This window comes from Theobroma cacao, chromosome 2, assembly GCF_053813885.1.
Source record: "Theobroma cacao isolate CCN51 chromosome 2, ASM5381388v1, whole genome shotgun sequence".
In the NCBI taxonomy this organism is placed as follows: Eukaryota; Viridiplantae; Streptophyta; class Magnoliopsida; order Malvales; family Malvaceae; genus Theobroma; species Theobroma cacao.
Window position 1 is genome coordinate 41431609 of NC_142640.1, and position 27662 is coordinate 41459270.

The following is a 27662-nucleotide window of genomic DNA, read 5'->3' on the forward strand; positions in this document are numbered from 1 at the left end:
GTTGTCATGGGCCCGAGGGAGGTTCCGGGTCGTGACATATTTTAAGCTTAGACTTTTTTGGAATACAAGTAAAGTAAAAAGAAAATAAGAAAAGATTACAAAAGAAAATATTCTCCCCAAGATATTCACTTTTGGTTTTAGGATACCTATATATTTTGTAATGAATACTTTGTTTAAAATTTGTACGAAACACCAAAATGGCATATAAGATTTCGATGAGAGTTGTTCAATAAGGAAAAAGAAGCATTTCACTCTAATTAATATTAATGTGGTGTAAATAATTAGAAGTACGTAGGATAAATTGGTATAGATATTTATGCTAAAAGAGAGTTCTTGATTTAAAAAACCATTGTAGCCTTTATGTTTGAAAGGTGTATGTCCAATGTTTCATTTGGATGGCTTTCTTTTGTTTTGTGTTTTTTTTTTTAAAGTATAGAGCTTTTATTAATGAATAAAAGCTCAAAGAAAGCTAAGAAGATCTTTAGCTTAGGCTTATTATGTACAAGTACGGAAAAAAAAACTCATTATTTCTTAAAAGTACTAGAATTTGGGATGTTTAGCCCCACTGATGATTGAATTGTACTAAAAGAATTACGACTCTATCTTGTTTGAATCTTTTACCTAAATTTAAGTCATGCATTCCTCTTTTACTACATCCAAATCCATGTTGATACATTATATGGTAGTCTGTGGTTTATGGATAAGAACGATAATTTAAAACTCTATGTTCCATGTTGCATTAGGTTGCATGATTCAATCTAGCACCAAGCCTATTATCTGTTGCTGCACCATTTGGAAGTGCCTATCTTTGCACGTTGTATATGGGTAATCCTCATTCCATGTGGCAAATAATTTAAAGACTGGAAATTCTGTGCTACATTATTTCCACCTAATCTTCATAATTGCACCAAATTACCACATTTAATCTAGCACCAATCTTATTAATGATTGCTGCCCTGTTTGAAAGTTCCTGTATTTTCATATTGCATTTAACTAATCCTTATTTCACCTTCCAAATTATTTTAAAGTCTCCAAAATTCATGCTACAACTTTTCATCCAATTTAAAACTCACCCAATATCTAGCCTTTACCACTTACATCCTTTACATATGAGCCTCTTCAATTTATTTGGTAATTTTTAGCACTTCAAGAATTACCTACACCCTTCATTATTGCACACCAATTAAGGCCTTACTGTTCACTAGAATTCTTCACTCTTGTCACCATTTTTGAAATTATTCACTAGTCGTCTGAGTAATGTAGAGGTATATTACTCTAGCTCTGAAATTGTCACTTGTGGGTTAAAGGTTTGTAATAAGTCCATTTCTTTATAAAACTAGCCTCTCCAAGTTAGTCCTGTGAAATTCTACCTTAAGTAAGAGGATAAATTGAGAAATCCTTAGGTGAGCATGTAGGTTTATTGTTTTGGAACATTTAAAATTTTAGTTTTTAACTTTAGAAAAGTTCATTTTTGATATATAAAGATGATTTACAAAGTGAATTGGAGTCCAAATGAACTAGTTTTCAAACTTGTTTTTGGCTACAAAAGCAAAACTATCGATACATGGCCTAAACGTATTGATAGATTTGTCCAAAAAGCTTTTTAAAAGGATTTCAATGAACATTTATCGATACATGTCCAATTGTATCAATAGAAATTTTTAAGGATCAAATGTATTGATACATGACCCAAATGTATTGATACATCTAGTCGTTTTTCAAAATAATAAGAGGTAAGATCATATTTTCACGCCCTCAACTATAAATAGGTAATTTTTTAGGTTTTTTCATTCTCAACTGTTTGCATTAGCTTTTCTTTCAACTCTAAGCTCCCTTAACCCTTTTTCATCTCAAATCATCAATTTGCAAATATTGAAGCTTGGTTTGAAGGTTTATAAACGAAGGTGATATTTTCTAACCTTAAACTTTTAGATTATAATTTTTCCAGAACTGAAAAAAATATTGTTTAGGTGCCTAGATTTATTGTTGAATATTAAAGCGCAACAGTTTTTATTTTCCTTAGCATCTAAGCTCACCTAAGATAAGGATGGAGGATTTATAGGTTTCTAAGCATTTATTATGTTGAGTAGCACTGGGTTTAAGCGAGAAAATTAGATTTAGATGAATCCAATTAGTTTCGAAAATGCTTAAAATGACTATTAGAATACTATTAGTCTAAAAATTTGATTGTGATAATTATTGAATGTTAAGAACGGTTGAAAACTCCAAGAAATTCACCAGAGAGGAGTCTTTGTCACGACCCTAATTCTGGGCGATGACCGAGACATGGGCCCAATGGACATAGTCCACTAAGCCTCAGCAAGCCTATTAATCTAACATGTTCATCATTCCATCATAAACTGCTAAGTCATATTTCATAACTTAGAATCAAAATAATACTACACATTGCCATCTCATACTAGCATACCAAACAAGTGTATATACATTGTCTACAACATGTGTCTTAACAATTTACATTAGATTCGTCTATACACAACAAAATAATACTCGACTTCCAAAGGAGGGACTCGGACAAATGTACAGCTACTAAATGTCGAGACACCTACCAAAAGATGGATACAAGTCTATAAGGACACCTCGTCCTAGTTACCGGCTGCCTTGTGATATGAAAACATGAAATTGAAAACGGTGAGTATAAACCCAGTGAGTGAACAAGGAAGGGAACAAGCAACAACAAGGGAGAATTTAAAATCTTGATGCACTTGTTTCAAAATAATGCAATTTATTTCCATTCATATTAAAAACCCCTCATCAAGCCCTTAAATGATTAATCATTTGAGAATCATGAACCCATACATAACGAACCATTTGAAGCGTGAAAGCTTCAATGATATGCAAGCAAGTCAAATACGACAACGAATCTTCGCTGTAGTGGAAAGGCATTTTTGCTGCAGCTACATGAATTTTCACTGCAGCGACGTTGGGATTTAGTTATTAACCGAACGAGGGTTTCTCAACCAGTCGAGGGTTTCTCACTAAACATCCTCATTTTAAACTTAACTCATTTAGTCCTTAATGTTGGAAGTCCATGCTCATATATGATAGCAAAGAAATGAAAAATAGGGCAGCAATTGGACAAGATAGGAGACAAAACAGAAAGTTTTTCGCTGTAGCGAGAACCAGTTCTGGTGAAGGCTTTTAAACTCGAGAGTTTCTCACTGTAGCGAGAATCATTCTCCCTACAGCGAGATACAGGGCACCAATGTAAAATTTCCCTTTCTCCCAAAGAAAACCACCCTGCTGAAATATTCAAAACCAATAAGAAATACATAACAACTTCCCAAAGTTTAACATACCGAATTTCACATACATTACATCCATATACATAATTCATAAATTTCTTATAACACACATGTTTACATATGTATACATAAATACGTGTACCCATCATCATCATGCACACCATCCCATCATCATCATCATCAGCTCATACGCACTCCCTACTTGCACATGGCTGGGTCATCACCGGGTTATGCGCACTCCCTACTCACACATAGCTGGGTCATCCTTGACTTATGCACACTCCCTACTCGCACATAGCCGAGTCAATGTCATTACACAGCAATATATTCATATATATATATATATATATATATATATATATATATATATATCAACACAATTTGGTAGTGAATGAATCAATAATAGTCACATGTCACAACATAAACCATTTCTCAAGAGCTTGTTCCCAAGGTACTCATTTTTAAGAAAGTTGTATAAAATCATTCAAACACTTTGCACAAAACAACTACATTCCCAAAATAGTTTTGATAGGCAATCCACTCACCGATTTATTGTTGAACCTTTAGTTGACTCTAATTCCCCTAATGATCCAATTGGAAGGATGGGACTTCATTAGAACCTAGGATCATATTAGCATAAGCAATAGGTCAATTCACACACTATGAACCCTAAAAGCTATCTCTTAGCTAGCTTTCAATTGCCACATTAAATGACTATCTATGTTCACTATCTTAATCACTAAAAAGTAATGAACATACTCAATAATAAAACAACTCATAATCTAAATTACTATCCATTATTCACAGCTAAAAATCAAGCTTAGTTCATCACTCACCCTAGGGCTCTTTTGTAGTTGAATTCTCTTCCAATAGCTTCCAAATCAATAGGGTAATTCTCTCTTTCTCTCTCTAAAATGCCCAACTAGTGAGAGAAAGTATGAAAATAAGATTTATCAAGGGTTTTGAAGTGAGAGAGTGAAAGAATACAAGAGTTCTAATCAAAAGGGCTCAAAAGTATGAAAACTAGAGCTAGAGAGAGAAAATCATGCAAGCTCCATATCAAGCTTCCATGGAGGTTGGAAGCAACGTGAAAGAGAAGAAGAAGAAGAAGAAGAAGATAAGCTGCTGGAAAATGGGAGAAGAAGCTGTTGGAAGAAAGTATTTATAGGCCAAACTTATCCATTCCCTTAAAATTACGAAAATGCCCTTCCACCAATTAACTTACTCTCCTCCAACCCTTTATGAAATCTTTTTGCTCTTTTGACACCGGGACAAGGTTCATAATGGTCTAGACATACTCAGGTTCATGAAAACTTAAAATTTTAACCCAAGGTGAAAAATGACCATTTTGCCCCTACCGTGAAAATCATCAAAATTTTGGTTTCCTTTTCATTTTACCCCTAATTTCACCATTCATTTATGCCTTAGGCCTACTTAGGCCATAATATTGTTTAAAATCTTACTTTTATGGGCTTACTAAAGAAATGACGAAATTACCCTTGATTAAGGATATCACGTATACTTTCCTTTACGAGTCTATAAAGGTCAAGGTCTCATAGTCTTGATCACTGTTAAGGATCGAGTCTTCAATTAGGTGAGTGGATACACCTTTTCAAGTATTTTGATATGTAAAGTGAGCATGAATTTGATTGACATGATTTATTATGCATAAGAAATTATTGTTTCAAGAATGGCATTTTTCAAAGATTTGATTATCAATGTTTTCAACTAGATTTCAAAAAGTATGATTGAAGGACTTTATTTGATAACAATTTATTATGTGAGATGACTTAAATGATTTTCAACTAGTTTGCAAATCTGCTATGTATGTAAATATTGTATTATGTATTAGTTTTTAATAAGGGGAGACAAGCCCTTTTACATGTTTTCTATCAAAATGAGATGAATGGAATGATGTATATGCTTGACATGATGTTGCAAGAAATGTTTGGTGGATGTATGAGTTCCCACCTATGAGTTAATGAATGATTTGGACATGTATGTATATGATGTTAAAATGATTTAAAGTGTAGCTGCAACGAGAATGCCTTTCCGCTGCAGCTAGGACCCGTCGTTTACTTGAGTTGATTCGCATGAATGCTATTAAAGTTTTCACTTTCCAAATCCTTTGTTGAGCATGGACTCTTTTCAATAAGTGATTTTTCTCATATGGGATTTACATGAGGGGTTTAATAAGAACTGAAATAAATCGCATTGTTTTGAAAAATGAATGCATCATGATTTCGTTAAACATTCCTTATGGTATGCTTGTTCCCTTCTTGTTCACTCACTAGGTTTATACTCACCGTTTTCAACTTCATGTTTTCAGATCAAGAGGCAGCCTGTAACTAGGATGAGGTGTCCTCGTAAACTTGTATCCATCTTTTGGTAGGCGTCTCGGCATTCAGTAGCTGTACATTCGTTGAGTTTCTCCGCTGGACATTGAGTCTTATTTTGATATGTATAGACAAACTTAATGTTTTTTTTTAGAATACATGTTGTAGACACTATATGTATATTTTAAATGAGTAATGCCAGTACGAGTTGGCAATGTTTAATATTATTTTGATTCTAAGTTATGAAATGTGACTTAGTAGTTTATGATGGAATGATGAACATGTCAGATTAATAAGCTTGCTTGGGCTTCGTGGACTACGTCCATTGGGCCCATGCACTGGTCATGGCCCGAAATTTGGGTCGTGACAATACTAGATTATGATGGTTATAGGCTTAGTTAGACTGAACTTTAGTTTAAGGAATAGTCCCATGGAATAGAAGGACTTAGAGAATGGTAATATGTAGGAAATTACTCAAAAAAGAAGATTTTATGTTTGATATATCAATACATTTTGGACAAAATGTGAGAGGAAGCATTCTTTGTAAAATGTATCGATAGGTTCCTTACAAAATTGGGTTTCCAAGCATTTTCTAAAGGTTTTTCAAAAACAATGGTTTCAAATGGTTTGATTTAAACTCGTGTTCAAGTAAATGCTATTGAAAATGTATTTAAATGCCATGTTTAATGAGTGTTATAAAAATAAAGGAAATTCTATGAATGACTTAAGGCTATAAATGCATGTTTACAAAAAACTCTCCTTTTTGGCTTGTCCCTTTCCCTATATCCATTGACGGACTCCTTTTAACTCACACGTTATTTTCCCTAGTTTTGTTTAATAGATTATTGATTAGTTTACACCTTTGTTGCGAAGATGAGTTCTTGGTCTTTTTTCTTCGGTAGGTGTCTAGTAGCCACTTGGCGCTGAAATGAGCCTTACAGTCAATTGAGATTGGTCAAGGCTTAGTTCCAATCATGCAACAATATCATTTAAATTGAATGATTAAAGGTTATTCTTTATTAATAAGACATTACTTATAATGAGTTATAAGTCTAATTAGATGAAGTCCATGAGATTAATATGCCTTGCAAGGGAACTGTAATGGGTTGCAATTATGATATTCCTATGCATCAAGGCATAATCTCAAAATGTTCTTGGTCAATGTTTCATTGAGACTAGACATCAATGATACTTGGAGACTGGTGCATTATATGTTCCTTATTTTGGAAGTAAGCAATCGATCTTATAAATTGAAGTATAGAGATACTTGGAACAAGAATGTAGGTGCGTGCCTAGGAGAGTAAGTTCATTAAACATGACTCATCATAAGAAGTGCACTTTTTAATACAATCCAGAGTCTATGCAACACTTCTCATGTGTCAGTCGTGTAAATACTCACTAGTTTTGAGATATTAGGTTATCTTATATGTGGAATGCTATACTTGAATTTCATCCCTACGGATGCCTAACCAAGGATGCCTAAACAAGATGCTTTTAGGTATAGTATGAAGCATGTGAAGGCAAATGAGTGGTAAAGATAGGAATTATCACCTCAAGTGTTTTTAGAAGACATATCCTATCAGTTCTTGGTTAACATTAGCTTATTGAAGTTCTTGGCCAAGACGACTTTGAGATTATGAAAAACGTTTCCTAAGTCTTTATAAAGCTAATGTTATAACTGCAAGAATGAATATGGAGGTCAATAAGAGTAGACACTGTACCAAGCTCTTATCATCTCTGAGATATATAATGAGGGAATGAATTACACTGATAGACTATACATTAAAACATTGTTAAAGAACCCTTTAACTTTCCTAACAATTAGGTGGCCATGATGTATTATAAGATGCCAATCTTGGTTTACAAAATTGATTATAAATTAATTGTTTAAATTTTATATTAATTAATTAAGTCATTAATCAATTCCATTGCCAACATGTTAGGAACCTAATGGGTCATACACAATAATTGCATTTGAATTAAATTGGGAGAGTGATGATTTAACTTAGACTTAAATCACAAGCTAGGTAATTAACTTTTATAAACTTAATTAAAAAGAGTTTAATTAAGTTTTAGGCATAATATATAAATAGTTATAATTATAATACCGAAATTACAATAATATAAAGGAAATTATTTCAATTTAATTTCCATTGGGCTTAATTAAAATAGTTTAATTAAGTCATGGACCTATATTGTAATGTGTTATAATTTAGAGGGCCTTATTGAAAAATTAAAGTTAATTTTAACCTAGCTATATAACTCACATTTAACTATTTTTCCAGACATATGAAGAAAAAGAGTTGTTAGAAAATAAAAAAAAGGGTTTTCTTCTTGTGTGCCATCATGTTATGAAGAAGAAAAATTATTTTTGAAGCAATTTTTCAAGTGTGTGATTCGGCCATCCTTGTGTGAAATGGAAAGGGACATACATTGTCCCCTTTTGCTAGCACAAAAATATAGTTAAAATCTCCTTCCTTTACTGAAAAGTTCAAGTGAAATAGTGTGTATTACCAGTGCAAGCCAAGAACTTGATTGGCTAGGGTTTCTTACTTTTTATGGTGTTCGTGGGTTGCATTGAGGGGATTGCTATTCTGATAAGAAGAATGTTGGTAGGGTTATCTTCTGATTTTATGATTCTATATGCCATTCTATGTTTTAAAATATCACCATGGTGATCCGTGGGTGGAGGTATGTTTTGTTTTTAAACATTTTAATGTTCTTTCCAATGCGTTATTTCGAGCATGCCGTCCATAGCCAAACCCAACAATGGTATCAAAGCCATCAATGGCTTGATTTTAACACATTAAGATGTCTAACAATTGTTGATGCCTTGTGTGAAAGGGTTATGAGGTGTATGGGTTTTGTTGGAAAACAAGAAGTAAGTTTTAAACAAGAAGTAAGTTTTAAAACGGTTGGGAGACCACTGATGGTTGATGAAGCCACAGCTAAAGGTTCTCGTCCAAGTGTGGCAAGAGTATGTGTCGAGTTTGACTGTCGTAAGCAACCAGTTGATCAGGTATGGATTGTGGTGCAGAATCGGGATACTGGTGAGGTTAGTAGTGGGTTTTCACAGAGGGTAGAATTTTCATCACTGCCGGACTATTGTCATCACTGCTGTCACGTAGGACACCGTGAAGTTAACTGTATAGTATTGGGAAATAGACCCAAACCACTTGGGACTGGTAAGGTACAAGTAAGGAAAAATGCTGGAACTGTCATTCCGTTGACTACGGAGAAGGATACGAACATTGTGGCAGGAGCTGGGCATGAATCGGGGAAACAACAACAGAAGTGGAAAGCTGTGAACAGAGCAGGTCCCAGTGGGGTGAAGGACGCGCAGGGCAAGGAAAAGGATACACAACATACTTTAAAGGATATCAGGGTTCCAGTAATGAATCGATTTCAGGTAATAACATAAGAGGAAGAAGGCGAACAGCAACCGAAAGCAGAAGTAGGGATAACGGACGCGCATCGGGAGGTGATAGAGGACCAACAAATGAACGACGCTCCGGCAACAGACGGAGAGAAGACGGTGATAGCAGTGCAGCCTCAGTCATCAAAAACTGACACACGTGATAGTCATGTGCATGGTATACGGAAACATGCAAACATAAGGGATACCAAGGTCTCAAAGCCTATCGAGGGAAAGAAAACGTTAGCACCAGATGGGCTTTCTACACGTCTTTCCTTTTACGTGCATGGTGATCAAGCTTGCATGGAAAAAAGCACGATTGAAAAAGAAAAAATATCATCAATAGCAGCAAAGGGTCAAGGAACGTCAATGCAAGGTTTGGTTGATGTGGCAGCAAGACAAAATGCTAGGAATTTTTTTACTGCCCCAATAGGGCAAATAACAGCTTTTCAGCAAGAGATGGGACAACTGTTAGAAGGGATAGTGGGGCCACTCGAGGAGCCTTCAGCCAACCAACAACAATGTGATAGGAATGAAAAGGAAGAGGACGGGGGTACAGCACAGCAAAAACCCAACAATTCAGGCAATAAGGCTCCAAGCGGGAATTCAAAATTTTGCCTCTTGAGAAACCCAATGCGAGAAGCAGATGCAATGCACGACAACGGCCAAAAAATGGCAGAAAACGAAGCAGGAGGTTAATGTGGGGCAGCTGCTATTTTGCACCAAGAAGCAGCTACAACACAGCAGACAAACAATCGAGGGAAGAGTGAAGTGGAGAACCTGCAGCAGCAGTCGGTAGCTGAGAAAGATACTGACAAGCAAACAGGGAAGAAAGTAGCTGTTGCAACGAGCGGACAAAAACCAACCTTGACACAGGAGGACCGACTGACGGATGGAACGGAGAAAACTATAAGGAAAGAAGGAAACAATGAGCAGAACCCGGTTAAAAAAATTTTTAACACGCAAGGAAAAAATAGGGGATTTAACCCCGTTCGTGATGAACAAATTTCGGGCGTGTTGACCGACTCGGCGGAGCGGGGCGCGAATGCCCAGGAAGCAGACTGCAGTCCACAGGGGGAGCATGGGATGGTGTCAGCAGGGCCCCCACACAGTGAGCCTATGGACGTGACAACTTGTGGAGGTTCTGAAGGTTTTTTGGTGTCTCCAGTTGAAAGCTCTGCGGCATATGTTGACCGGCGGGCCCCAAAACGTGCAGACATTGGAGAAAAAGAAGAGATTTCAATGCATGCTGCAAGTGATGGGAAGTTGACGTACAATCTGAGGCAACCAGGTACAAGTGGGAAAATAACAAAGGATTTCTTTAAGAAACAAGCAACAAGTACAACATCCTTTGACCAAGCGGAAGTCCAACAAAACGGGAACACAATGCTACAACTTAAAAAATCAACAGTTTCAAAGGAGGCAGTTGAGGCAGTCAACAAAGCACGTGACATGTATGATAGACCAGCAGTAGACCCCACGGTAGGAGACGATGCACCACATCCATTCCTTCCTATGCAGGGAGATCAAACGGGAGAGAGGGATCAAGGAGTAGGGAACACAGTGCCTTTATGGTAGAAGGATGGACACCAGCTTCCAGAAAGTGGACCAGAGAATCCAAATACGGTAGTTGACACAATAGAATGAAGTGGCGAGCACAATCCAACAGAAGGTAAAGGTGCAAGTTAGACGTGGAGCCAAGATGGCCACAATCAGACCGCTTCTAAGTTAACCAGATCAAGTGCAAGGAAGGGAGAGACTGAGTTTAACCCCTCTACTTCAGAATCAGTTTCAGGTAAGTGTTTATACAACAAAGAAATAAGTGCCATTCCTTCACTTTCAGGAAATCATTCTGTTGAGATGGAAGTCCACCCATTAATGCGACGTAGAAGGAATTCAGACACTGCAATTTCAATTGGAAAAATAACCAATTTGGCATCGAAGGAAGCCATGGAAATGGGAGAAAATGATGGAATCTCTGATGATGATTCCATCTCGGTAAGTTATGCAGCTAGAACCCGATCATGATTAGTGCACTGGTGTGGAATGTAAGGGGTATTTCTAGTGCGGTAATCCACAGAAGGATCAAGAAATTTCAGTTATTGCACAAAATTAAAATTTTAGTAATACTGGAGCCAATGGTGGACGCTTCAAAAGCAGAATTTATTCGCAGAAAATTGGGTTTTGAAAAAGTCTTCAAGAACTGCTCCCAGAAAATATGGTTGTTTCACTCTTTCGATATGAATTGTGAAGTGCTGTTGGACCACGTTCAATGTCTGCATGTTAAGATCAGCATGCCATGGCTTGAAGTCCCTCTGTTGGCATCCTTCATCTATGCAAAATGTACCAGGTCAGAGATATTAGTTCTTTGGGATTGCCTGAGGAGCTTGGCAATTAATATTCATTCACCGTGGATCGTTGGGGGTGATTTCAATGCCATTTTACATAGTGGAGAACGGTTGAACGGAGCTGTGCCACATATAGGTTCTATGGAAGATTTTGCTACCGCTCTGCTTGATTGTGGATTAATGGATGGTGGATATGAAGGAAACTTATTCACTTGGACTAATAACCGCATGTTTCAACAACTGGACAGAATGACCTATAATCATCATTGGGCAGAATTTTTTTCTTCTACACGTATACAGCACCTGAATAGGGATGGGTCAGATCATTGTCCATTGCTGATTTCCTGCTCTAAGAACCAAGAGAGAATGCCTTCATCTTTTAGATTCCTGCATGCTTGGGTCCTCCACCATGATTTTAAAAAGTTCGTGGAACAAATTTGGACTTCCCCCATTGTTGGCTCTGGACTACAAGCTTTCTGGGCGAAGCAACGACGTCTAAAACAAGCTCTGAAACGGTGGAATAAGGAGGTTTTCGGAGACATATTCCATAATTTGAAAGTGGCAGAACAAAGAGCTGCAGATTGCGAAATAATTTTTCAACAAGAGCAATCACTGGAGAACCGAGCCACCATGAATAAAGCCTATGCCCAGCTTAATCGTCAGCTCAGTGTTGAAGAATTATTTTGGCAGCAAAAATCCGAAATTAAATGGTTAGTGGAAGGTGAGCGCAACACAAAATTTTTTCACATGCGGGTTAAGAAGAAGAGAATCAAAAGCCATATCTTCAAAATACAAAACCCGGATGGGAGTTGGATAGAAGAATCGGAAGCTGTTAAATCTTCTGCAGTGGAATTTTTTTCCTCCCTCATGAAAAAGGAAACATGTGATATGTCCAGGTTCGATACTTCGTTGATTCCTGCTATTATTTCTGAGAATGACAATCTTAGTTTATGTGCAGTGCCTTCGATGGAGGAGCTAAAAAAGGCAGTTTTCAATATTGATAAGGACAGTGTTGCTGGCCCTGATGGGTTCACCTCTTTTTTCTATCAACAATGTTGGGATATCATTGCCAATGACCTCTTGGATGCAGTAGTTGATTTCTTTCATGGAGCTGACCTCCCAAGGGGAGTAACGTCTACATCTCTTGTGTTACTGCCTAAAAATAACAATGCCTCGAAATGGAGTGACTTCAGACCGATAAGTCTTTGTAATGTTTTAAATAAAATCATTACTAAGATTCTTGCTAACCGTCTTGCAAAGGTGCTCCCTTCCATGATTACAGATAATCAGAGTGGCTTCGTAGAGGGGAGACTGATCAACGACAATATCCTCCTTGCCCAAGAACTAATTGGGAAGATTGACAGAAAGTCAAGGGGTGGCAATGTAGCTCTCAAGTTGGATATGATGAAGGCGTATGACCGGCTAGAATGGGATTTCCTTTATAGAATGCTTCAACAATTTGGATTTAATTCTCAGTGGATTGACATGATTCGCCGGTGCATAGCTAATTGTTGGTTTTCTTTATTGATAAATGGAGGCACCGTGGGTTTTTTCAAGTCTGAAAGAGGGCTACGACAAGGCGATTCCATCTCTCCGTTATTATTTGTACTAGCTGCGGAATATTTGTCTCGGGGGTTGAATGCTTTGTTTGCCATGTATCCTTCTCTGCATTATCTTTCTGACTGCTCTATGCCAGTCAGCCACTTGGCTTTCGCAGATGATATCATTATTTTCACTAATGGTGCGAAATCCTCTTTGCAGAAAATTCTATTATTTTTGCAGGAGTATGAGGTGATTTCAGGACAGCGAATTAACCAAGCAAAGAGTTGCTTCATCACTCACCAAAATATGGCAAACAGTCGCACTCAGATCATTTCTCAAGTCACTAACTTCACTCATAAATGCCTGCCTATCACTTATTTGGGAGTGCCTCTTTTTAAAGGGCCAAAAAAGGTAATGCTTTTTGATGACTTGGTTGCAAAGATCCAGGACCGTATAGCAGGATGGGACAACAAAGTATTATCTCCAAAAGGGCGAATAACACTATTAAGAAGTGTATTATCTTCTCTGCCTATTTATTTGCTCCAGGTCCTCAAACCTCCTCTAAGTGTGATTGAAAGAATTGACAGATTGTTCAACAACTTTTTGTGGGGAAGTTCGGCAGGTTCTAGAAAAATTCATTGGGCTTCGTGGCATTAGATCACTTTTCCATCTAATGAGGGTGGACTCGGCATCAGAGGCCTAGGTGATGTGTTGCAAGCCTTTAGCATGAAACTTTGGTTGAGGCTTCTAACTTGTAATAGCATTTGGACGCAATTCATGCGGAGCAAATATTGTGTTGGTCAAATTCCAAGAAATGTACAACCGAAGCTTCATGACTCACAGACATGGAAACGGATGTTAGCAAGCTGCCAGGTTACAAAACAATACACTAGATGGCGGATTGGTAAGGGTGAGCTATTTTTCTGGCATGACTGTTGGATGGGTGACGCACCACTGGTTAGTCAATTTACATCCTTTGCATCATCTACGACAAGAGTACACTATTTCTACGTTGATGACAAATGGGATGTGGGCAAATTGAACGAGGTGTTGCCGGTGGATGTTGTGGCAGAGATCTTAAAAATTCCGATCGATCTTCCCAGTGAAGATAAAGCATATTGGGTTCCTACCTCGGATGGTCAATTCACTACCAAGTCTGGTTAGGAGATAGTTCGACAGCGACAGTCGGTAAATCCCGTTTTCAATTTAATTTGGCATAAATGCATTCCTCTTTCAACTTCTTTCTTTCTTTGGAGGTTATTACAGGATTGGATCCCAGTTGATTTACGGTTGAAAAACAAGGGTTTCCAGTTAGCTTCTAAATGCCAACACTGTAACTCCGAGGAGTCTCTCTTGCATGTCATGTGGGAATGCCCTATAGCTACACAGGTTTGGAATTATTTTGCAAAATTTTTCCAAATCAACATCGTTCGTCCTCAGACTGTTTTTCAGATCATAAGGGCATGGTGGTACTCTGGTGATTATACCAAAAGAGGACACATACGCACGTTAATGCCTCTATTCATTCTTTGGTTCCTATGGGTTGAAAGAAATGATGCGAAGCATAGAAACCTTGGTATGTATCCTAATAGAGTGGTATGGAAAGTACTCAAACTCATCCACCTACTATTTCATGGGAGGCAATTCCACCGAGGGCAATGGAGGGGAGATGTACAAATTGCTCAGGCATGGGGTATAATATTTCAGCAGACCGTTTCACATCCTCCAAAAATATTCTCTTGGCATAAACCATCAGTAGGTGAGTTTAAGTTGAATGTTGATGGTAGTTCCAAGCATAATCATTAGAATGCCGCGGGAGGAGGACTTCTTCGAGACCATACAGGCACCATGATTTTTGGATTTTCTGAAAATTTTGGACCTTATGATTCATTACAGGCAGAGTTAATGGCACTTCAGAGGGGTTTACTTTTGTGCATTGAGCATAATGTTTCCAGTCTTTGGATAGAAATGGATGCAAAAGTAGTGGTACACATGATAAATGAGAGCTGTCAGGGATCCTCTAGAACTCGATATTTACTTGCTTCAATCCGCAAAGCTCTTCGAGGTATTTCGTTTCGGATTTCACACATTCTTAGAGAGGGGAACCAGGCAGCAGATCATCTGGCAAATCAAGGGCACAAACACCAGCTCCTACAGGTATTTTCACAAGCAGAAGGTCAGCTTAAAGGTATCCTTAGGTTAGATAAGGTTAGTTTACCATATGTTCGATTCAAAAGATTGTAAAGGAGTAGTACTCCTAATTTATTTTCCTTACTTGATCATTAACATAGACTTTTGTAATATGGATGTGTTTCAATTTTATGACGATAGTAAAAAATATAGTCATAAAATGAAACACTCCATCCTAGGTGCTTATCTCATTTACATTATCTGCTTTGAATTTTCTCTTCGTCTGTAGTCTCATTGTAATAGTAGGGATATCTATTTTATTGTAGCATCAAAAGTTATGCACATAAAATGGATTTCCTTATTATAAGAGTTCTTCAAATACTTTCTTATGATCTTGTAACTTGGAGGTACGGTTTATGTCCCCCTCCTCTGTAGTTCTTATTTAGTATTTAATAAAATTTAACAGGGTAGCTGGGCCCTGCGTGAATTTCCAGCTTTAAAAAAAAAAAAGTTTTAAACTTTACAATGTGTTCTAGTTATTTTGATTTCTGGGCATATTTTATTCTAAAATTTTAAATCTTACTTCTCGCCGTACTTATCTCATTTTAATGTCAAATTTTTAAAGATTAGTTAGTGCATAAGATGCACAAATTAATTTTGCAATTAAATTTTAAATTCGATGACATTGTGGTATGTTATTTATGGGAGAATTTGATTTTACCCAGCTTTTGTAAAGGTCTGGTTTTCAGCTTTTAAATAAGGTTTAAGTGCCTTATAAAATGTTGAAAAATTAAAGGATCAATACACATTGGAAAGTTTCCAAAATGGGTGATTATGTGTGGCTGACGGTGGAGGTAAAACTACCAAAATGTGGCTAAAACAGCTGCTGTTTGCAGTAGTGATAGTCACAATTTTATTCAGCTTGGCAACCAGGAAAAGCTTAAATTTGTGCAATTAGTGCACCAATTGGCTGAGTATTTTTTAATCGAAAGGTTTCATAAATTATCCAAATTGTTGCCAATAATTTTAAGGATTTAAATCCCTAGAATTAAGCTTTAATAAAACCGAGTTGGTGGAGTCAAAACCGTTGCTTCCTCTACAGCAGCAATCCATGGTTTTTGATTTTTTTTTATGCTAAAAAATGTTTTCTAAAATTATGGAAAATTACTATGTCATTTTTCCATAAGTTGTATATCAAGAAAATTTTAAATGGGAATTAAATTCTAGATTTTATGCCACCAAATAACTTCAAAAGAAAGACAAAATCAAAACTACCTCTACAGATAAAGGTCATGATTTTGAATTTTTTTGACAACCAAAAACGCCTTCTAAAATTTTGAAAATTTATTCTAAAATAGTTGCATGAGTTATCTATCAGGATAAATTTTATTAGGAATTAAATTCCTAAGTTTAAGTTACAAAGAATTTCAAAAGTTCCCAAAACCGGATTCTACCACTTGCAGATAATGGTCACAGCTTTTGAATTTTTTGAATAGCCAAATCACCTCCTAAAATCCTAAAAAAAATATTTTGGAATAGTTCTATGAGTTATCTATCAGGAAAACTTTTATTGGAATTATATTCTTAAAGGTATACCACCATAATGCCACGTAATTAGGACATGTCTGCTGTTGTCTGTAGCAGGACACTGTCTTGGTTAAGCATAGGATTTGTCCAATTTTTACACCAATAAATGATTAATTAAATTAGTTAATTGGCTGAGGATAAGTTATGGAATTAGTTCATAATTATGCTAATTTTTGAAACATTTAATTTAAGGAATATTATTTCTAAAATTAAGGATGTCAAAGATGATGCATTAACAATCATAAATAAAGAAATGTGATTTCTAAAATAATGAAAGTTAAAATGTCTTCATTAGCTAATTATATATTTATGGAATATGTTTCACAAAGATCAATAATTGATTTAATAGATTATGGAATGTGATTCCTTAATTTAAGGGTGTCAAAATTTAAATAATTAAAGATAACATTAATCTGGGAATTAGAATCCAACTAATAGTGGGAGTTTAAATATTTATGGACAAATTTGATTTTGAATTGAGTTTTTACAAGGAGATAATTCTAATTTGACATTGAATTTAATGCTTAAATTGTCTAAGATATTTCCTAATAAAATTAGGCAATAATAGACATTCAATTTCTTACTTAAATGAGATTTATAATTGGTTGCCTAAAATGTTTAGGAACACAAATTAAAATTGTTTTAATTTGTAATTTGTAATAAAATTTTAATTCTAATCCTAATGAAAATTGGAGTTAAAGAATTACTCAATTTGATTAGTAAAATTCTCTAATGTTAGAATTAAAAAAAATTAAATACCTCATCTGGTTAATAATTTGAATAAGACATGTTTTAAATTTTTGTATATTCATGTTGATGAATGTATGTAGATATTTATTAACTTAGGCCCAATATGATTCTGCTATAGTTGAAGTCTATATTAATCTCAAGTAGTTTTCATGTGATAGATTTATTTTATGTGATTTAATAAATGCTATGGATGCAAAATGAAACCTTAATAAATTTGTAAAACAAAATCCCTCATGAAATTATTGAGTCACATGCTATGCATGACTAAGTTGCCTTACACCATATAACAAGATAACTTGGTTGCTCTTTTAATCGGAGGTTTGTTGATCGCACTCGATGCCATATTTTTATATAAGTATGTTTGAGCTATTAATGGGTCTTACTCAAGTAGTTTCATAAAATCTAAATGCTTGGAAACTGTCACGACCCGAAATTCTCATTGAGCCCTTGATAACTGTCGCGACGTCTCGATCGACATTCATTACCCAGAATGTTAACCGGAACCCCGAAAGGCTTTAATATCAGCTTCTCATTTTCCCTGTGGGTAACTGTTGCCAAATACCACATTCTAAAAAATTTTAAACTGTTTCCAACTTAAACAAATAAAATAATAATTTTCGTCTCACAGGGGTATTTTTTTGTCATTTATCCCAAAAATCTCAAAATCAGTTAAAAATATAGTATGTAAGTGGAAAACACATATTTCATAATAAAAAATAATTTTGGATGTCTAAAACATTCGTTTAAAATGGAATTATGACTGTTAGAATAAAATAAAAGTATTAAATAAAATATTCAATTTTCACATAAAACAATATTTTAAGAACACTGCATAAATAATTTTTATAGTGTAAAAGCAAAATAAATTCCTACATACTGTAATGCAGATAACCAAAGTATAGCATTAATTTACAGTGACACGTGGGCCCACGAATGACCAAAAGTATCAAAAGAAATGAACCTATAGTTTTTGGATGTGGCAAGTTCAACTGTAATTCTCGCCGATATCAGTTATTTACAATCTATTCTGAGCCTGAAATGGGTGGAAAGAAGGGTGGTGAGATTATAAAATCCCAGTGAGTAAACAAACATCACTCAAAATATCTAAAGTCAAGTAAAAGGAGACTATTAAAACATTTCATCAAACTGTAATTTATCATCTTTCAACTTATTTCAACCAAATGAAATCAATTTATTTAAAGCAAGTAATCAGTATGGCTTATGAATTTCTTAAAAAGCTTGGCTCATGCCAAAAATTATTATCATACTCAGTTATTTGGGATACCTTAGCTGAGGGCTATCCCAACTAAGTCCGCCAAGGCTATTAGAAAGTCATGTTTTTATTTTGAAAACATAGTCGTTCCTTGGCGTTGGCCGAGTTCCCCTTCACGTGGTGGTTTGGCGTGAAGTGAACTCTAAAAGTTATACCTCGGGAGTTACCCTACTCGCCTCTCCAACCGAGGTAAAAATATAACAGGATTTCGTGCCCCTCTAATAGGCTAGTCCACAGAACCCAACCTACTGCAGTAGGTCAAACCCACCATACAATAAAATTCGATAACATGATATGGCTATTATTGCAATTCACAGCCTTTCAAGGCTAAATATATATTTTATATATTTCAACACAAATATCAATTCAGCCATTCATGCAAATACTGTCATAAGCCATTTGATTCAAATAATAAATTTAATTCATAACAAGTGATCTCCAATTACTCTATTTTCAAAATCGTTATTTCGTTTCAAGAAAATTTATAAAATATTTTCATTTAAACTCATTTTGTTTACAAAACATAAAAATTTACCATTTGAACTCATTTTCATAAAATTCACCAAAACCGAATAAAAACATACTTTAGATAATTAAAATGATGGTAGGGTTACTCATTGTTTTCGAAAACTAAATTTTGGTACTCCAACTATTACTCCTTGGGTGCGATTTCTTTGCCCTTGCCAGAGGATTCGCCACCTTGAAAAATTGCACAATTAAGAGGTTTACTACTTTGGTACTAAATCAAAATAAACTAATTTATATAACTAATGCATGATATGAAGTGCAAAATGTCTAAATTTTGCCTAAACGCTGTGTTAGCCTATTTCGATCTTTTACCCGATAAATCAATACACGCGTCCGTTTAAACTTCAAATTAATTTTTTTCAGTTTCTATACCCCAATTGCACCCAAATTGACTTAATGTCCCTCAGTGTGGTGCAAATTATCAATCTCGACAGCAAATTACGAAAATACCCCTAGGGGGTAAAAATTCATATTTTTGCTCTGAAAATTCCCATTATTTTTTTAGGCTCATAATTCATCATTATTCATCATAATTCCTCAATTAAACATCAAGATCAGCAGCCAAGATTCCCCTAGAAAATTCGACATAATGGGTTTCAATGGGAGAAAATTATATCTCTAGCTTATTTTGCTATATTTCAATATAACCTAACTAAAATCACTTAATTCAATTAAAATCAACCAAAACTCAAGCTCAAAACTCATCCATGGAGGTTTGGCCAGCATGGGTGTCCATACCCACTTTCTAATTTTGCATGAAAATGAGAAAAAATGCATGGGTAGTGAAAATCACAAGGAAAGTCAATGAAATTTACCTTTTTAATGCTTGATTTCTCTTGATTTTCCCCAAATTTTTCAGGTAGGTTTCTTATTTCTTTTCCCTCTTTTCTCTACTGGTTTGGACGGCTGAAGAAGATGAGAATTCTGAAATTTTGACCTTTTTAAAGGCTAAAATAATATAATATTATTTTATTCAATTTTTTTGTTTTATTAATTCCTTAAATTCTAGCCATCCGTTTGTTTCCAAATTTTCACCATACACTTGTCCCACATATCCATAGCTTAGATAAAATTCTCAGACTTATCCAAAGTCTTGGTGGAGTAAATTTTTTTAATTTATACTTTTACTCTCGTAAAAGTCAAAAATTACATTTTTACCTCAAAAACTGAAAAATTGCCCATAGACATATTTTTCATCCCTTATACTCATACCATTCTCCAATTTGTCAAATTTGATCTAAATTCTCTCAAAATCTCAAATTTTGTCCGTGAGTGGTAAAATTACGATTTTACCCCTACACTCTAGAAATCATTAGAATTAAACTTTTTCACTTCTAAACCTCAAATCATACTCCAATACTCAAATCATACTCCAATAAGTCAAATGAGGCCAAAAAAAACTTTTCTAAAAATTTCCATTATGTCCCTAGGTGGCAAATGACCATTTTACCCTTGGACAGTGAAAATTTGGTTTGACTGCAAATTGATCCTCAAACTCTAAATCACCATATTAAACCATTTTGGGACTTTAATATTCTTAATTTCATTTTAAATTCTCTATTTGATCTAGTTCGAGGCTTAAATTAACTTAATTGTACCATTTGGTACATTGTCGTCTTTTAACGATTTTTCTTTCGGGGCTTTCCAAGTATGCAAGCATATTGTCAATCATATGAATGACATGGCAAGTATATTATAAGGTCGGGCATGACAAAAACTTGATTATTATGAAAACTACAGGCAATGGCTAGACGAAATATATATGATATGTTTGGGCAAAGTGTTGTCATTTAGTTGATCTAAGAGTCAATTAAGAGATGTGATTGATAAACTAAGTTGTCTACCCAATTAGGCATATCATGGCTTGTTGAACATACTTAAGATCATGGTAAGTTAAATAGGGTCCTAGCACACTAGAAAATTCCTAGAAGAGACTTTTCGAAATGACTTTTAGGGTTGTCATTTTGCATATAAAATAGTGGGAAACCTATTTAAAATTTTAAAGCCTTGTTTTAAATAGTTTATGCATGTCACGACCCAATTTTCAGGCCATGACCGGTGCAAAGGACCAATGGGCTCAGCTCACCAAGCCCAAGCAAGCCTACTTACATGATCTTATACGTTAATGCATATTCCTTTAGAATCCGAAATTCATAATGCTCAAGTACAATTCCTTTGAAAACAACTCATAAAGCCCAATCATATATTCATAATGGCATCATCAACCATTATATACATACATATAATTTGACAAGTGAATCTCAGCATTTCACAACAAATAGTCACATACACGTAATTAAGACTTGACCATCAGCGGAGTGACTCTAGGCATGGTTGCTAACATTTAATGTTATGGTAAACCTACCAAGCAATGGATTGGGATGAGCACCTCGTCCTAGGATCCAATCACCTTTGACTCTGAAAAACCTAAAACATGAAGTTTAAAAACGTGAGTACAAACTCAGTGAGTGAGCATATGAAGGGAACAAGCAACGTTAATGAAGGTTTAGAAATCATAATGCACATCTTTGAAAACAATGCAACTTAGTTCAAGTTCTTATTAAAATCCCTCCATTAAGCGCTTGGTTGTAAAAACATTTAATGATGAAGGAACCATATTCAACATGAAATTTGAAAGAAAGAAATTTTTAGCAGTTAACCAAGCAAGGCAGTATAAACAGAATGTTTCTCGTTATTCATTTCAATCACATATTATAATCATAAACTTTCTATCACATATATCTATATAACCATATATAAACACGTCCACCATCCCCACTTCATTCATCATCATAACCAGGTCATCATCATCATCGGCTTATGCGCACTCCCTACTCGCACATAGTCGGGTCAACATCGGCTTCTGTGCACTTCCACTCACATATATCCAGGTCAGCATTAGCTTATGCACACTCTTACTCACACATAGCTGGGTCAGCATCGACTTATGCGCACTCCTACTCGCACATAGTCGGGTTAGCATTGGCTTATGTGCATTCCCTACTTGCACATAGTCGAGTCAATATCATCACACAACATTATTCATCAATGCACAACGTATATTCATATATATACATACCAACATGATATAGGAGCACATGGATTCATCCTTTCGCACATTTCACATTTTCACAACATCAAAACATTTTATCAAGGGCTTGTTCCCCGGCACACATTTTTAAAGAAAAGTTAGATAAAATCATTCAAATGTTTCATCCAAATACAATTATACTTCCCAAAGAATTTTGAAATGCAAGTTCACTCACTTGGAAACAACGAGATATTAAGTTGCTATTTGTTCGGAGGTGTCTCTAACTATTTTCACTGGCCAGTCACTCGTTATTTACTCCATCACGCCACCACAGTACTCCAACCTTATCTTTGCACTTCCTAGCAATAATACGAACTCAATATATTTAATTACATATGTATACGGGCAGCACTTCAATCAATTAATCCTTACTCAAATTTATATTTTTCATCCTACCATGAAACCATCTTCAATTAACTCACATCTTAATATATTTTTACTAAAATTACTTATATCAGTTGCTTACGTAATTCCTTATTTTATATCTCCGACAACTTATTTATGATGTCACATGCCTACTTCAACCTTTCTAAATAATTTCTGTCCAAATTCATCTTATATTTCCACAGTATTAACTATATTTACGGCAACCACAGTCATTTCAAATCTATCCAATTATTTTCCAATTTCAATCCGCATTATTTCTCCTTATTTCTTCCAAATATTATACCACTCAACTTAACACTTTCAACTAAATTATGCCAATAAATTCCTCCAAAAACAATAATTCTTCACAACGAATCATTTAAAATTTCTTAACTTCACTTGAGCACTATTCATCAATTTCATATTTTCTTCTTTACTTTAGTCCTATGACACATCTTAATACAATTTTTAAATATTGTATTAAAGTATTTTAAATTTAATTCGTACCACTAATAACCAAAATTTAACTAAACAAGTGGGCTAGCCCTAATTAATCTAACTTCAGAACAAGCCTAATAAAAAGCAAGGAAATTTTCTTTTTACCTATTTGGGCTAGGTTAGCCTAAGCCCAAGTCTCCACCTTTCTTCTTTTTTAGGCCTACACTTCCTTGTTGCCTTTGGGCCTCCTCTCATGGGCTCTTTCCATTGTTTATTATTTATTTATTTATTTTTATTTATTTATTATTATTTTTTCACTCACAACCGCCCACCATTTCCTCCTCCTTTCTCTCTCACTGCCGGCAGCAAATTTTTGCCCCTTTCAACCTCAAAAATCAGCAGCCTAAGCTGCTCATTTCACCCTTAAAATCGATAGCCAAAACCTCAAAAATCAGCAACTAAAGCTTCTCCTTTCAGCCTTCAAAAATCAGCAGCTAAAGCTACTCATCTGATCCTCAAAATCGATAACCAAAACCTCAACAATCAGTAGCAAAAGGTGCTTCTTTTAGCCTTCAAAAATCAGTAGCTAAAGCTACTAATCTCACCTTCAAAATCAACGGCCAAAACCTCAAAAATCAACAGCTAAAGCTACTTATCTCACCCTCGAAATCGGTAGCCAAAGCCTAAAAAATTAGCAGCTAAAGCTGCTCCTTTCAGCTTTCAAAAATCAACAGCTAAAGCTGCTCATCTCACCCTCAAAATTGACAGAAAAATAGCTTCCTCAAACTTGGCTCCTTCTCCCTTCCTTTTCTTTCTTTTTTCTTCCTTATCGTTTGACTTTTCTCTTCTTTTTCTTTCCTTTCTTCTTTCTCTTTCTCTTCCTAGGCTGTTTCTCTTCTTTTTCTTTCCTTTCTTCTTTTGCTTTCCTTTTGCTCTCTCTCACAACCGACTTCTTTCTTTCCTTTTTTTTTTCTTTCTTCACTTAACCAACTTTGACTTTTCCTTTTTTTTTTTTCTTTCTTATCTTTTCTATCTTTCATCTTTATCTCATTCTTTCTTACCAACTTGGCCTACCATGTGGTTAAAATGCAAGTCAACAATTGCTTGGAACCTTTACCACCACCTTACTTGACTTTTCGTCCCTATTTCACTATTTGCTCATCTTTTCTCTTCATTTTCTTTGTCATGGACGGCTTGTCCATGAATTCACGACTTTTGACTTATTTTCTCCACTTATTTTATGTACTAAAATCACATGACAAAGACTTTATCACCTTCCACCCACCACTCACATTTTCACTCTTTATATTATTTTTACTTTATGGTTTATTTATTCATTTCTTGTCCCATTCAACCTACATGTACATCTCATATTACTCATAACCTAGCCTTCCTTAATTAGAAAATTCTCCTTTTTAACTTCAAATATCAAAATTGCAAATGAGTCCTTAAACTTTTCCTTATTTACTATGTGACTCCTCCAACTTCCATCTTTTACAATTGGTTCCTTCCAACATTTCTTAAACTCCAATTTCCTTTTATTACCTTCTTCTACACATGTACAAACAAAGTATAAAGTTTGTACTCCAACGCGGTCTCCCGATAATTTTTAAAATATTTATTTATCCGTGCTATCTTTACTTAATAAAGACACGTGGCCCCATTAACGTCATTTTTTTCTCTAAAATTTTCTCATTCTTCTTCTCCCCCTTTAGATTGACCATATACTCCTTCATGGAAAATTTCGACACTGAATAAAATATTAATATTTTAATATTATTTTATTCTAAAAATTTCCTCTTGTCTCTTTGGTACCCAAAATACCTTATTATGCCTTAATTGGCATCCAATAAGCTTTCTTAATCACCATATCAAAGTATGAAGTATTATAATGCATGATTACACTTATTGCTTTTATCTAGTCTATTCATACATAATCTATATACATGGTTAACAACTTGTCACTTAGGAGCATCTTGGATACAAACAAACTTACTGATCCAAACTTCTTTGATTGGTTTTTGAACCTCAAGATCATCTTGAAATAGGAGAAGAAATCATATGTCCTTGACACACTTATTCCTTCAATCCTTACCGATGATGCTAATGTTGAGAATAATGAGGCATATCAATATCATAGCAACATGCGTGATGCTAGCTAGTTTGACCCTTGAGCTCGAAAAGCAGCATGAACACATGGATGTCCAATTCATGATTCTTCACCTTAAATAATTGTTTGATAAGGAGAGGCACACTAAGAGATATGAAATCTTTGAGGAATTATTCCAATGCAAGATGGTAGAAGGGAGTTCTATCAAACCTCATGTACTGAAGATTATTGGACTCTTTAAGAGGCTTAGAAAATTGGACTGGCAATGGATCATGAGCTGAGTATTGACTTAGTTCTACAGTCTCTTCCTGACAACTTCAGTTAGTTTATGTTAACCTTCCATATGAACCAATTGAAAGCTATTCTTCCTAAACTTCTGAACATGTTGGACATGACAAAGAAGTCCATCAAAAGGGAAAAGGGGGCTTTACTTCTTTTTTCTTCTTCAAAGGCTCAAACGAAGCAAACAAAAAAACAAACCCAAAAGGGGAAGAAGGTAACATCCCAAAATCATAAGGCATTGAAGTCTAAGGGAGGTGTCAAAAAGGACAGAGAAAAGGATATTTGCCATCACTATGGCAAACTTGGCATTGGAGGAAGAATTGCAAAGAGTACCTAGCTACTATAAGCAAGAAGAAAAAGTGTATAGACATTTCTAATTCAGGTACCATTTGCTAAGATATACAACTTAACATTATAAAGGTGTATGATACCTTATGTTGGTTCTAACATGTTGACATATTGTAGAGACCAAGGACAAAGATGAGTAGGATCTTAGCTAAGGAGGTGACCATGTTGGTGCACTACTTGAAGCATTGGATGTTACATATGGATGGTTGCGCTTTTATTTAAACTTATGATTTGAGTTGTTGGATAATTTGGTTCAATGTTTTGACATTTATTGCCATAAGGATGACTTGTGAAACATTTATATTTAGCATTTATGTCACGACCCAGAACTCCCATCGAGCCCGTGACAACTGTCGCTACGTCCCGATAGGCACTCATTACCCTGAATGCCAATCGAAACCCCGCAAGGCTTAGCATCAGCTTCTGCATCTCCCCAGTGAGCGACAGTTATTAAATCTCACATTTCAAAAAAAAATCATAAGTCATTTCCAAATCAAAATAATAAAATATTACTTTCTAGCTCAAAGGGGTATTTTCATCATTTTTCTTCGAAAATATCGAAACTTGCCAAAAACATGGTGTAAAAGTTAAATATATTCATACATATTTTAAATTAAATAACTGAAGAATAAAATTTCTTTTACAGTGACACGTGGGCCCCCAACTGACTAATAAAATGTAAGGTTACAAACCCTTACTTTCTAAAATGCAACTCCGAGATTAATTCTCGTCTTAATCAACTATCAACAAATTGTCCTGAGCCTGAAAAATGGATAGGAAGAAGGGGTGAGATTATAAAATCCTAGTGAGTAGACAGACATCATCAAAATAATCTAAAGTCGAGTAATAGGAGACAATTAAAATAATTCATCCCAACCCATATAAATAATTAGATTTCATCCAATTACTCAACATGGCTTATGCACTTTTCAAAAACTTGGCCCTTGCCAAAAATCCATTCTCGGGGATACCCCGCGAAGGCATCTTACCGAGACCGCCAAGGCTGTTTATTGTCACACACACAAACACATTTCACCTCTGACAACAAAGCCGTTCCTCGACGTTGGCTGAGTCCTAGTTTCACGTGGTGGCCAGCATGAAGTGTACTCAAATCCTACCTCGGGAGTTATCCTACGCGCCTCTTCAATCGAGGTAAGCTCAATAATTGGGAACTGTGCGCCTCTAATTAGGCTAGCCCACGGAACCCCCGTCACTGCAGTGCCGACTTTATAATCCACCCACCAATAAAATCACAATAGTATGACATGACTCACTTAACACATTTAAGGCAAATCAAAGCAGTTCACATATTCTTGAAATCATAAAAATAACCAGTCATACCCACATTCATCATAAGTCATTTAATGTAAAATCATAGATAAACAACACAATCATAGTATAGGTCTCCAATTACTCTATTTTTGAAATCATTATTAAATTTGTAAAAATTTTATAAAATTATTTTATAAAATCTCATTTTCCCATAAAACACAATAATTTTTCAATTAAACCATGTTTCCATAAAATCACACAATTAAATAAATCTACTCTAGATAATTAAGACGATAGTAAGTTTACTCACTGTTTTAAGAGTCGATATACTCCTATTTTCAGCCCGCGGGTACAATCCTTTACCCGTATCTAATGGCTCACTGCCTAACCATAATCCATGGCACATATTTCAATTAAATTGTGTCTAACAGTCATAAGCTATTTCAGGCTCGATATATATGCATGATATGAAATGAAAAATGCACAGGTAGCCATCTAGACCCAGTATTCAACTAAGTCGATTTTTCATCCAATAAATTGGAAAATGCGTCCAATTTCACTCCAACTTTCTCCATTTCTTTTC

At 35.3% G+C, this 27662-nt stretch overlaps 1 long non-coding RNA gene across 1 annotated transcript; it reads right to left on the reverse strand.

The window, feature by feature from the left end:
- Window positions 1–21371: 21371 nt before the first annotated feature.
- Window positions 21372–23366, reverse strand: LOC148764289 (uncharacterized). The gene is made up of 3 exons (XR_016024768.1): window positions 23233–23366; window positions 22439–22562; window positions 21372–21599 (listed from the first exon to the last, which is right to left on the reverse strand). It is a non-coding gene; the product is annotated as an uncharacterized LOC148764289 (long non-coding RNA).
- Between the last annotated feature and the right edge of the window lie 4296 nt (window positions 23367–27662).